This window comes from Equus przewalskii, chromosome 3 (assembly GCF_037783145.1).
Source record: "Equus przewalskii isolate Varuska chromosome 3, EquPr2, whole genome shotgun sequence".
Classification (NCBI taxonomy): Eukaryota; Metazoa; Chordata; class Mammalia; order Perissodactyla; family Equidae; genus Equus; species Equus przewalskii.
This window is the reverse complement of record NC_091833.1, coordinates 5,513,349-5,526,721: the sequence shown is the minus strand read 5'-3', so window position 1 is coordinate 5,526,721 and position 13,373 is coordinate 5,513,349.

The window sequence follows — 13,373 nt, the reverse complement described above, 5'->3', positions numbered from 1 at the left end:
TTTCCTAGCTAACCCTTTAGGATTAAAGTTAGAGCTCTCTGCAAGCCGTCGACCCCTGGATCAGTGGCTCTCAACCTCAGCTGTCCGTCAGAACCGCCGTGGTGCTTTAGAAAGGTACAGATGTCCAATCCTTTCTCTGGACACGCTGACTTACTATGTCTGGTCTGGGCCTTTGGGGGCATGTTTAAAATACTCCGTAAGTGATTTCACTGCACATGCTGAGTTAAGAACTCCCGTACTTCACCAAAGATAGATGGTATTTTTATTACCCAGGATGACCAAGGAGCTGAGGCTGTGGCTCCTGCCCACTCAGCTGTCCCCTGGTTCTCATTCTTGGCTGAGACCAGCCTGTGTGAAAGGAGTCACTTGTATCAGGGCTCCTGCTCTGGAGGGTACAGACAAAGAGAGACTCCCTGAGGCCAATGACCCTGGTCAGGACGAAAGTCATGGGCAGGGCATGGAAATGACCCAAGGAGTGTACACACCTCAGACCAGACACTGACATCTCGGATGAATGGAGTCCGAGTTCAGGGCACACCTGCGAAGGGCACATAACTCCAGGGAGAGTCAGGCTGGAATGAAGGTGAGTTCTGGCCCTCCTTCCTTGGAAAGGAGGAGTTTCAACAACCCCAAAGCCCCGCCAACATGTCCTTTCTGATGGCTCAGAAAAACCTGATTTCTGCCCGTGAAAACATAGATGAAACAAAAATCAATTTCAATTTAAATGCATTCCAACCTTTTCATATTATGGATGTAGAGCTAATTGCTCTGTATTGTCATATGCTGTAGGGCAGAAAGGCGTCATTAAAGTCCTAAAAATTCTTTCCATGAAATGGATTTGTGTGAGAGAGAAGGCCACTGATGAATTCTTCTTAAGTGGATTATTTTGGAAGGTTTATTTTTTTTTTTTTAGATATCTTTGGGAAACACTCTTAATTTTGCAAGAGGAGACACTTCCATGACACTTGTGTAAGTTTTAACAAACAGTGATTTCAGGGGTCAGTGCTGAGGAGGTTTCATTGATCCATCCCTTCATTCATTCTTCTTTCATTAATTCCTTTTTTTATTTGATGAAATTTCTGTGCTTACAACATGCCAGACTTTGTAGGGGCTATGCAGTGGTGAGCAACAGGAGACATAGTTTCATTCTTCATGAGGCTTATATCCTAGTCGGGAGACATCAAATAAACAAGTAAATAAATGTGAAATTCCAACTGTGACAAAGGCATTGGAACCAATAATGGGAGAGTTTGACTGTGGGATGTCAGGGAAGCTTGTTCTGAGAAAAGCTTGGTGAGCGCTGAGATCTCAAGATCTCAAGGATGCGTAGGTGTTAAGCATGCTGAGGGGTCAGCATATGCAAAGGCCCTGTGGTGGAGCAATGTTTGACTACTGGGAGAAGAAGGTCAGTGTTCCTGGAGCTCAGAGAGAGAGAAGTATGGGTATGAGATGAGGCTGGAGAGAGAGTGACAGTCCACACTATGCTGGACATTTTAGGCCACAGTTACGCTGTTGGTCTTTATCTTGACAGCAATAAGGATCTCTGATAGGGCTTTAACTAGCTTGGGGGGTGATGTAGGGAATGTGAGTACAGGCACACCTTGGAGGTATTGTGGGTTTGGTTCCAGACCACTGCAATAAAGCAATATCGCAATATCGTAATAAAGTGAGTCACAAATTTTTTGGTTTCCCAGTGAATATAAAAGTTACCTTTACACTCTACTGTAGGCTCTTAAGTGTGTAATAGAATTATGTCTAAAAAAAACCCAGTGCAGATATCTTAATTAAAAAGTACTTTATTGCTAAAAATTGCTAACCGTCATCTGAGCCTTCAGGGAGTCAATCTTTTTGCTGGTGGAGGGTCTTGCCTCGATGTTGCTGGCCGCTGACTGATCAGGGTGGTGGCTGCTGGAGGCTGGGGTGGCTGTGGCAACTTCCTAAGATAAGACAACAGTGAAGTTTGCCACATCAATTGACTCTTGCGTTCATGAACGATTTCTCTGCAGCAGGTGATGCTGTTTGACAGCATTCTGCCCACAGTAGAACTTCTTTCAATATTGGACTCAGTCCTCTCAAACACTGTCACTGCTTTGTCAACTAAGTTATGGAATATTCTAAATGCTCTGTAGTCATTTCAACAATCTTCACAGGAGTGGATTCCATCTCAAGAAACACTTTCCTTGTTTATCCATAAGAAGCAACTCCTCATCTGTTAAAGGTCTATCCCGAAATTACAGCAATTCAGTCCCATCTTCAGTCCTCACTTCTAATTCTAGTTCTCTTGCTAGTTCCACCACATCTGAAGCTACTTCCTCCACCCCTCAAAGTCATCTATGAGAGCTGGAAACAACTTCTTCCAAACTCCAGTTAACGTTGATATTTTGACCTCTTTCTATGAATCACAAATTCCTTTTTTTTGGCTGAGGAGGATTCACCCTGAGCTAACATCTGTTGACAATCTTCCTCTTTTTTGTATGTGAGCCGCCACCACATCATGGCTGCTGACGAGTGGTGTACACCTGCACCTGGGAACTGAATCTGCCAAGCTTAACTACTAGGCCACAGGGGCCTCACAAATGTTCTTAAATGGTATCTAGAATGGTAAATCCTTTCTAGAAGGTTTTCAATTTATTTTGCCCAGATTCATCAGAGGAATCACTATCTATGGCAGCTATAGCCTTACAAAATGTGTTTCTTAAATAACAAGACTTGAAAGCCAAAATTACTCCTTGATCCATGGGCTACAGAATGGATTTGTGTTAGCAGGCATGAAGACAACATTAATCTCATTGTACATCTCTGTCAGAGCTCTTGGGTGACCAGGTACGTTGTCAATGAGTAATCATATTTTTTCTTTTGAGCACTGAAGAACTATTTATTAAATAATCAGACCCTCTACACTTATAAGTGTTATATAAGTAAACCTATACTTTTCTTTTTGGTGAGGAAGATTGGCCCTGAGCTAACATCTGTTGTCAATCTTCCTGTTTTTTTTTTTTTTCTTCTCTATTTAGGACATCATAGTTTATAACATTGTGAAATTTCAGTTGTACATTATTCTTTGTCAGTCACCCCTTGTGCCCACCCCCCAACCCCCTTCCCTTCTGGTAACCACTAATCTGTTCTTTTCTTTCTTTTTTTTTTTTGGAGGAAGATTAGCCCTCAGCTAACTACTGCCAGTCCTCCTCTTTTTGCTGAGGAAGCCTGGCTCTGAGCTAACATCCGTGCCCATCTTCCTCTAGTTTATACGTGGGACACCTACCACAGCATGGCTGCCAAGCAGTGCCATGTCTGCACCTGGGATCCGAACCAGCGAACCCCGGGCCACCGAGAAGCGGAACGTGCGAACTTAACCGCTGCGCCACCGGGCCGGCCCCCACTAATCTGTTCTCTTTATCCTCATACAGTGTTTGTCTTTCTCTGTCTGGTTTATTTCACTTAACACAATACCTTCCAGATCCATCCATGTTGTTGCAAATGGGACAATTTTGTCTTTTTTACGGCTGAGTAGTATTCCATTGCATATATACCACATCTTCTTTATCCATTTATCTGTTGATGGACACTTGGGTTGCTGCCACTTCTTGGCTATTGTGAATAATGCTGCAATGAACATAGGGGTGCATAAGTCTCTTTGAATTGTTGATTTCAAGTTCTTTGGATAAATGTCCAGTAGTGGGATAGCTGGGTCATGTGGTGTTTCTATTTTTAATTTTTTGAGAAATCTCCATATTGTTTTCCACAGTGGCTGCACCAGTTTGCATTCCCATCAGCAGTGTATGAAGGTTCCCTTTTCCTCACATCCCTCCAACATTTGCTATTTTTTCTCTTGGTGATTATAGCCATTCTAACAGGTGTAAGGTGATATCTCACTATAGTTTCGATTTGCATTTCCCTGATGATTGGTGATGTTGAGCATCTTTTCATGTGTAAATTGGCCAACTGTATATCTTCTTTGGAAAAATGTCTGTTCATATCCTCTGCCCATTTTTCGATCAGCTTCTTTTGTTGATGTTGTTCAGTTGTATGAGTTCTTTATATATTTTGGAAATTAACCCCTTGTCAGATATATGATTTGCAAATATTTTCTCCCAGTTGGTGGGTTGTCTTTCCGTTTTGTTCTTGGTTTCCTTTCCCTTGCAGAGGCTCTTTAGTCTGATGAAGTCCCACTTGTTTATTTTTCTTTTGTTTCCCTTACCCTAGTAGATGCGGTATTCGAAAAGACCCTTCTGAGACCGATGTCAAAGAGCATACTGCCTATATTTTCTTCTAGTAGCTTTATGGTTTCAGGTCTTTGATCCATTTTGAGTTAATTTTTGTGGATGGTGAAAGACAAGGGTCTACTTTCATTCTTTCGCATGTGACTGTCCAGTTTTCTCAACATCATTTATTGAAGAGACTTTCCTTTCTCCATTGTATGTTCTTAGCTCCTTTGTTGAAGATTAGCTGTTGGTAGATGTGTGGTTTTATTTCTGGGCTTTCACTTCTGTTCCATTGATCTCTGTGTCTGTTTTGGTACCAGGACCATACTGTTTTGATTACTGTAGCTTTGTATTATATTCTGAAGTCAGGGATTGTGATGCCTCCAGCTTTGTTCTCTTTTCTCAGGATTGCTTTAGCAATTCAGGGTCTTTTGTTGCCCCAAATGAATTTTAGGATTCTTTGTTCTATTTCCACGAAGACTGTCATTGGGATTCTGATTGGGATTGCATTGAATCTGTAGATTGCTTTACATAATATGGACATTTCAACTATATTTATTCTTCTAATCCATGTGCATGGAATATCTTTCCATTTCTGTATGTCATCATTGATTTATTTCAATAATGTCTTACAGTTTTCATTGTATAGGTCTTTCACCTCCTTGGTTAAATTTATTCCTAGATATTTTATTCTTTTTGTTGAGATTGTAAATGGGATTGTATTCTTGAGTTCTCTTTCTGTTAGTTCGTTATTAGAGTATAGAAATGCAACTGATTTTTGTGAGTTGATTTTGTACCCTGAAGCTTTGCTGTAGTTGTTGAGTATTTCTAATAGTTTTCTGATGGATTCTTTAGGGTTTTCTATATATAAAATCATGTCATGATTTTACACAAGCAGGGAGAGTTTCACTTCTTCCTTGCCAATTTGGGTATGTTTTATTTCTTTCCTTGCCTAATTGCTCTGGTCAAAACCTCCCATACTACCTTGAATAAGAGTGGTGAGAGTGGGCACCTTTGTCTTGGTCCTGTTCTCAGAGGGATGGCTTTCAGCTTTTTCCTGTTGAGTATGATGTTGGCTGTGGGTTTGTCATATATGGCCTTTATTATGTTGAGGCACTTTCCTTCTATACCCATGTTATTAAGAGTTTTTATCATAAATAGATGTTGGATCTTGTCAAATGCTTTCTCTGCATCTGTTGAGATGATCACGTGGTTTTTATTTCTCATTTTGTTAATGTGGTGTATCACATTGATTGATTTGCAGATGTTGTAATTTTCCTTCTTTTTTTTTTTAAAGATTTTATTTTTCCTTCCTCTCCCCAAAGCCCCCCAGTACATAGTTGTATATATTTTTTGTTGTGGGTCCTTCTAGTGGTGGCATGTGGAAGACCCCCTCAGCATGGCTTGGTGAGCAGTGCTACATCTGCGCCGAGGTTCCGAACCTGTGAAACCCTGGGCTGCCAAAGCAGAGCGCATGAACTTAACCGCTCGGCTACCGGCCGGCCCCTGTAATTTTCCTTCTTTGTGTTGTCCTTGCCTGGCTTTGGGATCAGGGTGATGCTGGTCTGATAGAATGTGTTAGGAAGTGTTCTGCCTTCCTCAATTTTTTGGAATAGTTTGAGAAGTATAGGTATTAGATCTTCTTGGAATGTGTGGTATAATTCTCCAGAGAAGCCAATTGGTCCTGGACTTTTACTTTTTGGGAGGTTTTTGATTACTGTTTCAATCTCTTTACCTGTGATTGGTATTCAGATTCTCTATTTCTTCTTGATTCAGTTTTGAGAGTCTATGAGTCTAAGAATTTATCCCTTTCTTCTAGATTGTCCAATTTGTTGGCATATAGTTTTTCATAATGGACAGCAATATTTTGAAAAGACTCTTTCTTTCCAAGCAGTAGATCTCAACAGTGGCCTTAAAGTATTCAGTAAACCATATTGTAAGCAGGTGTGCTGTCATCCAGGCTTTGTTGTTCTTTTTATAGAGCACAGGCAGAGTAGATTTGGCATAATTCTTAAGGGCCATAGGATTTTTGGAATGGTAAATGAGCATTGGCTTCAACTTAAAGTCACCAGCTGCGTTAGCCTCTAACAAGAGAGTCAGCCTGTCCTTTGAAGCTGTAGGGCCAGGCGTTGACTTCTCCTCTCCAGCTAGGAAAGTCCTAGATGGCATCTTCTTCCAGTGTAATGCTGTTTCGTCTACATTGAGAATCTGTCATTTAGTGTAGCCACCTTCACTGATTATCTTGGCTAGATCTTCTGCAGAACTTGCTGCAGCTTCTCCGTCAGCACTGGCAGCTTCATCCTGCTCCTCCATGTTGTGGAGATGGCTTTTTCCCTTAAACCTCGTGAATCAACCTCTGCTGGCTCAAACTTCTCTTCTGCAGCTCCCTCACCTCTCTCAGGCTTCATAGGATTGAAGAGAGTTAGGGTCTTGTTCTGGCTTAGGCTTTGGCTTAGGGAATGTTGTGGCTGATTTGTCTTCTATTCAGATCACTAAAACTTTCTCCATATCTGCAACAAGGCTGTTTCACTTTCCCGTCATTCATGTGTTCACTGGAGTGGCACTTTTAATTTCCTTCAAGAACTTTCTCTTTCCTCTCACAACTTGGCTAACTTTTTGGCACAAGAGATCTAGCTTTCAGCCTGTCTCAGCTTTTGACACCCCTTCCTCACTGAGCTTATCATTTCTAGATTTCGATTTAAAGTGAGAGATGTGCAACTCTTCCTTTCACTTGAACACTTCGAGGCCATTGTAGGGTTATCAATTGGCCTAATTTTAGTACTGTTGTGTCTCACAGAAGAGGGAGGCCCAAGGAAAGGAAGAAAGATGAGGGAATGGCCAGCCCATGGAGCAGTCAGAACACACACATTAAGTTCGCCATCTTAAATGGGTGCAGTTTGTGGTGCCCTAAAACAGTCACAATAGTAACCTCAGAGATCACTGATCACAGATCACCATAACAAATAGAATAATAATGAAAAATTTTGAAATATTGCAAGAATTACCAAAATGTGACACAGAGACATTGAGAATTACCAAAATGTGCTGTCATAAAAATGGCGCTGATAGTCCTGCTTCCTCCAGGGTTGCCACAAACCTTCAATTAGCAAGAAATGCAATACTTGCGCAGTGCAATAAAGTGAAGTGTAATAAAACAAGATATGCTTGTGCTCTGGCTACAATGAGGTGAGACCAATGAGAAGGTTATTACTGTCCACGCGCAGGAGATGGGAATTCCAAGGGAGGCTGGACCAAATAGATCAATTCCCTCCCGAGGGCGGGCCGGGCACTGGGCAGTTCCCCAGGGGCTGGAGCCGCACATACTGAGCAAGGTCTCCTCCTGGCCTCAGCTTTATCCACAGCATCTTAGGGGCTGCACAGCAAGTCTTCACCAGCTCCTCCTTTCTCAAAAAGGAATGAGAAGAGTTTGTACTTTTAACAGTTTTATTTGTTTTTGTGGTTTTAGAATTTACGTGAAGTTCCTGAAAACATCCTGGTGGATGTGCGCCAAGCCCTTGAGTAACAGTCCAGAACTCATGAGATGGGCCAGAATAGGGCAGAATTATTTCCTTTCTCTTTTTCCAAGTGTGTGTGCTGTTCACGTATTAAAAATCATCTACTAAGAGATGTTAGATGAAAAATTAGGAAAATGATGTGGTTGGCTGTACTTGAATCTGTTAGTCTCTTTTGTTTATATCATTAAAAAAAACCTTACTGAGCTGTAATTCACACACCATGAAGTTCACTCTTTTAAAGTGTTCCATTTAGTGGTTTTTGGTATATTCATAGAGTTGTGTATCCATCCATTTTTTAACCAAAATAGTGCCATTTTTCCTTCATTTTATTTTATTACAAACTTTCTATTACAGAAAATTTCAAACTTATGCGTAAGTTGAGAGACTATTATATGAAGCTCCTGGCACGCAACACCCAGCTCCAGCAGTTGTGAACACAGGGCACTGCTGTTCACCTGTAGTCGCCTCCTACCTGGGCGATTTTGAAGGCCATCTCAGATATCATGTCATGTCAGCTGCAAATACTGCTGTATGACTCTTTTGCTTAAGAAATAAGCAGAATATTACCATCAGCCAAAAAACATTAACAATTATTCCTCAATATCATCAAATATCCAGTGAGATTTCCCTGACCGAGTCCTCTTTTCTTCTCTTTCCTTCTCTTCCTTCCTTCTTCCCTCTTTCTTTCCTTCCTTTTCTATTCCCTTTTCTTTTCTTTTCTTTAAACGAGTGGCTTACTTGAATCAGAACCCAAGCAAAGCCCATATATTGCATTTGGTTGGTATATCTCTTATGTCTCTTTAATTTATGGGTTCCTCCTTTCTCTTTCTTCTTCTTTGCAATTTATTTGTTGAGGAAATTGAATTATTTTCCCTGTAGAATTTCTCTAAAGTGTTTAGTTTTGCTAGCAGCCCAGAATAGGAGGGAAAGTGGAGTTTGGAGCACGGACCTGGAGAGTCACGTGTATTTGGGTTCAAATCCTGGCTCTGTCCGCCTTCTTGCTGTGTGGTGCTTGGAAAACAATTCATCTGGGGCTGGCCCCGTGGCCGAGGGGTTAAGTTCGCCAGCTCCGCTGCGGCGGCTCAGGGTTCGGATCCTGGGTGTGGACATGGCATTGCTTGTCAGGTCACGTTGAGGTGGCGTCCCACATGCCACAACTAGAAGAACCCACAACTAAGATATACAATTATGTCCGAGGGGGTTTGGGGAGATAAAGCAGAAAAAAAAAAAAAAGAGAGAGAGATTGGCAACAGTTGTTAGCTCAGGTGCCAATCTTAAAAAAAAAAAAAAAAAAGAAAACAATTCATCTCCCTCAATGAGCACAGAAGTTGCATGATGTTGAAGACTAAGTCAGATAATGCATGGAAAGTGCGTGGCACACGGAAGTTGCTCAATAAACCCTTCTCTTCTTTTTACTTAATTTTATAATTTATTTTATTTATGTATATTATATTATACTATATAATGATATTATTTTTTAAAACATTATTTTATTGAGGTCATATTGGCGTATTACATTGTGTAAATTTCGGGTGTACATTATTATATTTCAGCTTCTGTATAGACTGCATCGTGTTTATCACCAATAGTCTATTTTCATCTATCACCATACACACATGCCCCTTTACCCCTTTTGTCTTCCCACACCCCCTTCCCCTCTGGTAACCACCAATCTGTTCTCCTTAATTGATATTATTCTTATATAATTACATAACATATGATATATATGTATATGCAATATAATGTGATTTATATATAATTATAAAATATATTTTGTATTTTATTTTTGTAATTATTTTTAAGTTTCTTCTTCAAGTGGAGACAGAAGTCATCAGTCCTCAGCCCCAGCTGGTCTTGACTGTCAAGGATCTGAGAAATTGGTGGACAGTTATTCTTTGAGGGTTTAAAGGAGTGCTGGAGCCCTGAGAAGCATTGTGCCTGGGGGTATACCTAGAGTCAGAGTCCTCTGCAGAGCTGACAGGTTTTCTTCATTACTACTCACCCCTGCACCACTTTTTCTAAGCTTTTACTATGTTCCTGGCCCTGCCATCATGGCCATTGTCATCATGTATCCACAGTTTCCTGATACATGAGCAGGCAGGCGATAAGCTAATCTGTGCTGCAGTGTTAGCTGCCCGAGTCTTGTCCCTTCAAGGGTCATTTTAAAAAGGAACTTAGCAGAGAGTAATATTTAATCTAGACAAAAACATCTGGGACTAATGGAGAATATTCAGGCACTGTGAGACTCAGAGGGAGGGAAATATTTCTTTGTAGGGGGCACTCAAATCATATCACAAAAGAGATCTTTGCATGAGAGCTGCAAAGATAAGCACCTTCCCATAAATTCATCCATCCATCCATTCATTATTTCATTCATCAGCCAACATTTATCTCCTATGTGGATAAACAGGCAAAGCTCCCGGTATCTGTTTTAAATTAGGTCTAATGCCCACATGGTGTCTTGACTCCACTCCACACCTCATGCAAAGAATCTCCAGCCTGAATATGAATTCAAGTGCCTCTGGGTGACAGAGGAGTGAGATGACCCTGGTTACTCGACAGAGTTTAGCCTGGACTCTGCGATTTTCCATCACATGTTCAGACTATAGCTTCCTTTCATGGCTGCTTAATTATTATGGCTCAGAAGACCATAATACTAAATTAAAGTGAAATGTAAGTGCTCTGCCAGTTTTCACATCTGCCAGAATTCAGCCGATAACAACAGGATTCCATGAGCAACTCCAAGTAAGAATTTGCTGTCGGTGACAAGGGGAAGAAAGAAAAAAACTCTTCTTTCCACATTTGCCCTGCAGCCAGGCTGACACAACAGAAATGGAAAACAATTGGCACAGGCATAAAATTCTATGACAAAAGGAAACTTGTGAAATAGAAAAATGGATTTCTTGGGGGAAAAACAACTTCCTCTGACAACACTGTATTTAGGAGAAGAATTCTGTAGTCTGAGAATATTAAGGTCATTAAAAGTAGCAGAGTTTTTTTAGGGGGAGATGGAAGCTCTTAATAACCTACTCTCCCAGCCCCCCAACATTCAACATTCTCCTTCAAATCTGTGTTAAAGTTAATCATCAATGAAAGCCAGAAATGATATTGGAAAATCATTCTTTTACAAATGGAAACTATTATAATTTAAAAGGGTGCAAATGAAACCATGCATTTTCAAAAGGAGATCAATGAAAAGCACTTTATTAGAAAATATAAATCACTTTTTAATTTCAGATGCAACAAGAAAAGAACTCATTTTTTCAGTTTCATTGAAATTGATTGGTACACCTGCAGAGAAAAGCAGCTTTATCATCTCGTTATCAGCCAATTAATATGGAGGTCTAAATGTGAATACTATTCCAGTTAACTAGAAACTGATGATTTTATTGAAGTCTTAATAGACTAGGAAAAGCTGCCTTCCACCCTGCTAAATGAGGTCAGTTGAGAAAAAAAATCGGAAGTGCATAACTTGGGATGGATGGAGTCTAAAACAATTTCCCTAACTTTTTGGATGACAGAGAAATGGAAGCAAAGTGATGTGTCTGAAAGCAGAGGGACCTGTTATATGGAAGAAAAATCAGAATATTGTGTTTTCTTTTAACCGAAACAGAGCACTATTTGGGTTTGATTCTGAAGTCTGACACTCTCACTATTCAAAACTTGATAGTCCTTAGTTCTTAGCCTCATCTCCATTTATTAAAATTTATTTTTATTTTTTCCTTTTTCTCCCCAAAGCCCCCCAGTACATAGTTGTATATTCTTCACTGTGGGTCCTTCTAGTTGTGGCATGTGGGACTCCGCCTCAGCGTGGTTTGATGAGCAGCGCCATGTCCGCGCCCAGGAGTCGAACCAACGAAACACTGGGCTGCCTGCAGCAGAGCGCGCGAACTTAAGCACTTGGCCACGGGGCCAGCCCCTCATCTCCATTTTAATCTCAGGGTGAGCAGAACCACAAAATAGATGAAGTTTATTTATCTCTCTTTCATTTTTTCCTTTCTGTCCTCATTTTCTGCCTTGAGATGTTCTCTCTGACTCACCAAAAACCTAGCAGCCTCAAATTCCCTGTAGCAATTCCCCTACCGAAACAGCTAAGTGCCCTCGGGATAAACTAACTCACGCTGAGGTATAACTGACTGGAAGGCTCAAAGTGTTACTATTGCCAACGATATATTAAAAGAGTGTTATCTAAAGCAGGGGTTGGCAAACTGTTTCTGTAAAGGGCTAGATAGTAAATGTTTTCTGCTTTGTAGGCCATAGGGTGTATCTGTCGCAGGTATTCAGCTCTGCCATTATGACATGAAAGCAGCCATAGACAATAAGCAGATCGCATGACTGTGTTCCAATAAAACTTTATTTACAAAGCAGGCCATGGGCTGATTCTGGCTTGTGGGCTGTAGTTTGCCAATGCCTGATCTAAAGCCACGGGGCTATAAATGGTGGAATCTTAGGTGTCAGGAAAGAGCTGCAGGGCGTGATGATTTTTTAAGAGATTAGGGGGGTTAAATGGTCAGGAGGCCTCTCTGGCATTCCTTAATCACTTTCAATTTTCTTGAAATTTACCTGTTCATTTGTTCATTCGTTCATTCAATCCTCAAGCCTTTGATTGAGAAAATGCGCATCCCCTCTGTCAGGAGGGGACAAGAACTGTAAGCAATAACTATTCTGTCAAGTGCTTGCAGTCAGTGGCAACAGTTGCTCTTCTTCGTGATGCTCTGAGTCCTTGCTAACACTCCTGTAGCTAGCTTCAGGCAGGTGTCTCCGGATAGAGACACTTTCTATGGAATTAGAAGGACTGGTCCCAAGTGCAGGAAATAGGTTTTGCTGTTGGAATGTGTACTCAGAATATCACAAATGTGTCTAAGATCGTGAGACCCATTTTCCACCCTTGAATCAGTGCTTACAGATCAATATGAATTTTATCCTCCAATAGTTACTTGGCAGGCTTCACACTCCTAAGATATTGCTATTACTCTGAAAGTTTAAAAAACTGCAGAGTATGTGGAATGTTATTTACTTATTTTGGAATGTTCTCTTAAAGATTTTTTTAAATTTATAAATGGAGATATTACATTATAGAATGTTTAGAAAACAGAAAAATGAAAATAACATCACGTATATCATAATACACCAGCAAAATGTAGCAAGTACCTGGCACAGTACCTGGTGCATCATGGATGCTCAGAAAATATTTGTTGAATGAATGAATAAATGTATATTTCTTTTGAAAACCCAATGAGTGGTAAATCTTTATCCTTTAAGGGTAGATTTTATTTTTGGAAATAGCCAATAGCCCTTTTATGTCAAGTGTGTTGACGTGGTAGATTACCAATATGGGCAACACTGTTCCTGAACATAATGAGGTTTGACTATAAAATATTGGGAACAACTGGGCTGCAAGTTAGAGGGTTTGGATTCTAGTCTCAGCCCTGCCATTAACACGTTCTGTAATCTTGGAAATCCATCCATGCATGAATTCATCCATCCATCCGTCCAACATCGCAAACAGGAGGGACATGGTCCCTGTTTTTCTGGAGTTTACAGTCTAGTAAGAGAGCGGACATTGATCCTTCTGTGGGGTTGAGGTGAAGCAGGGTTGGAACATTTATTCTAAGAATTGAAGGATCTCGATTTCTTCATCTGTAAAGCCAGACTT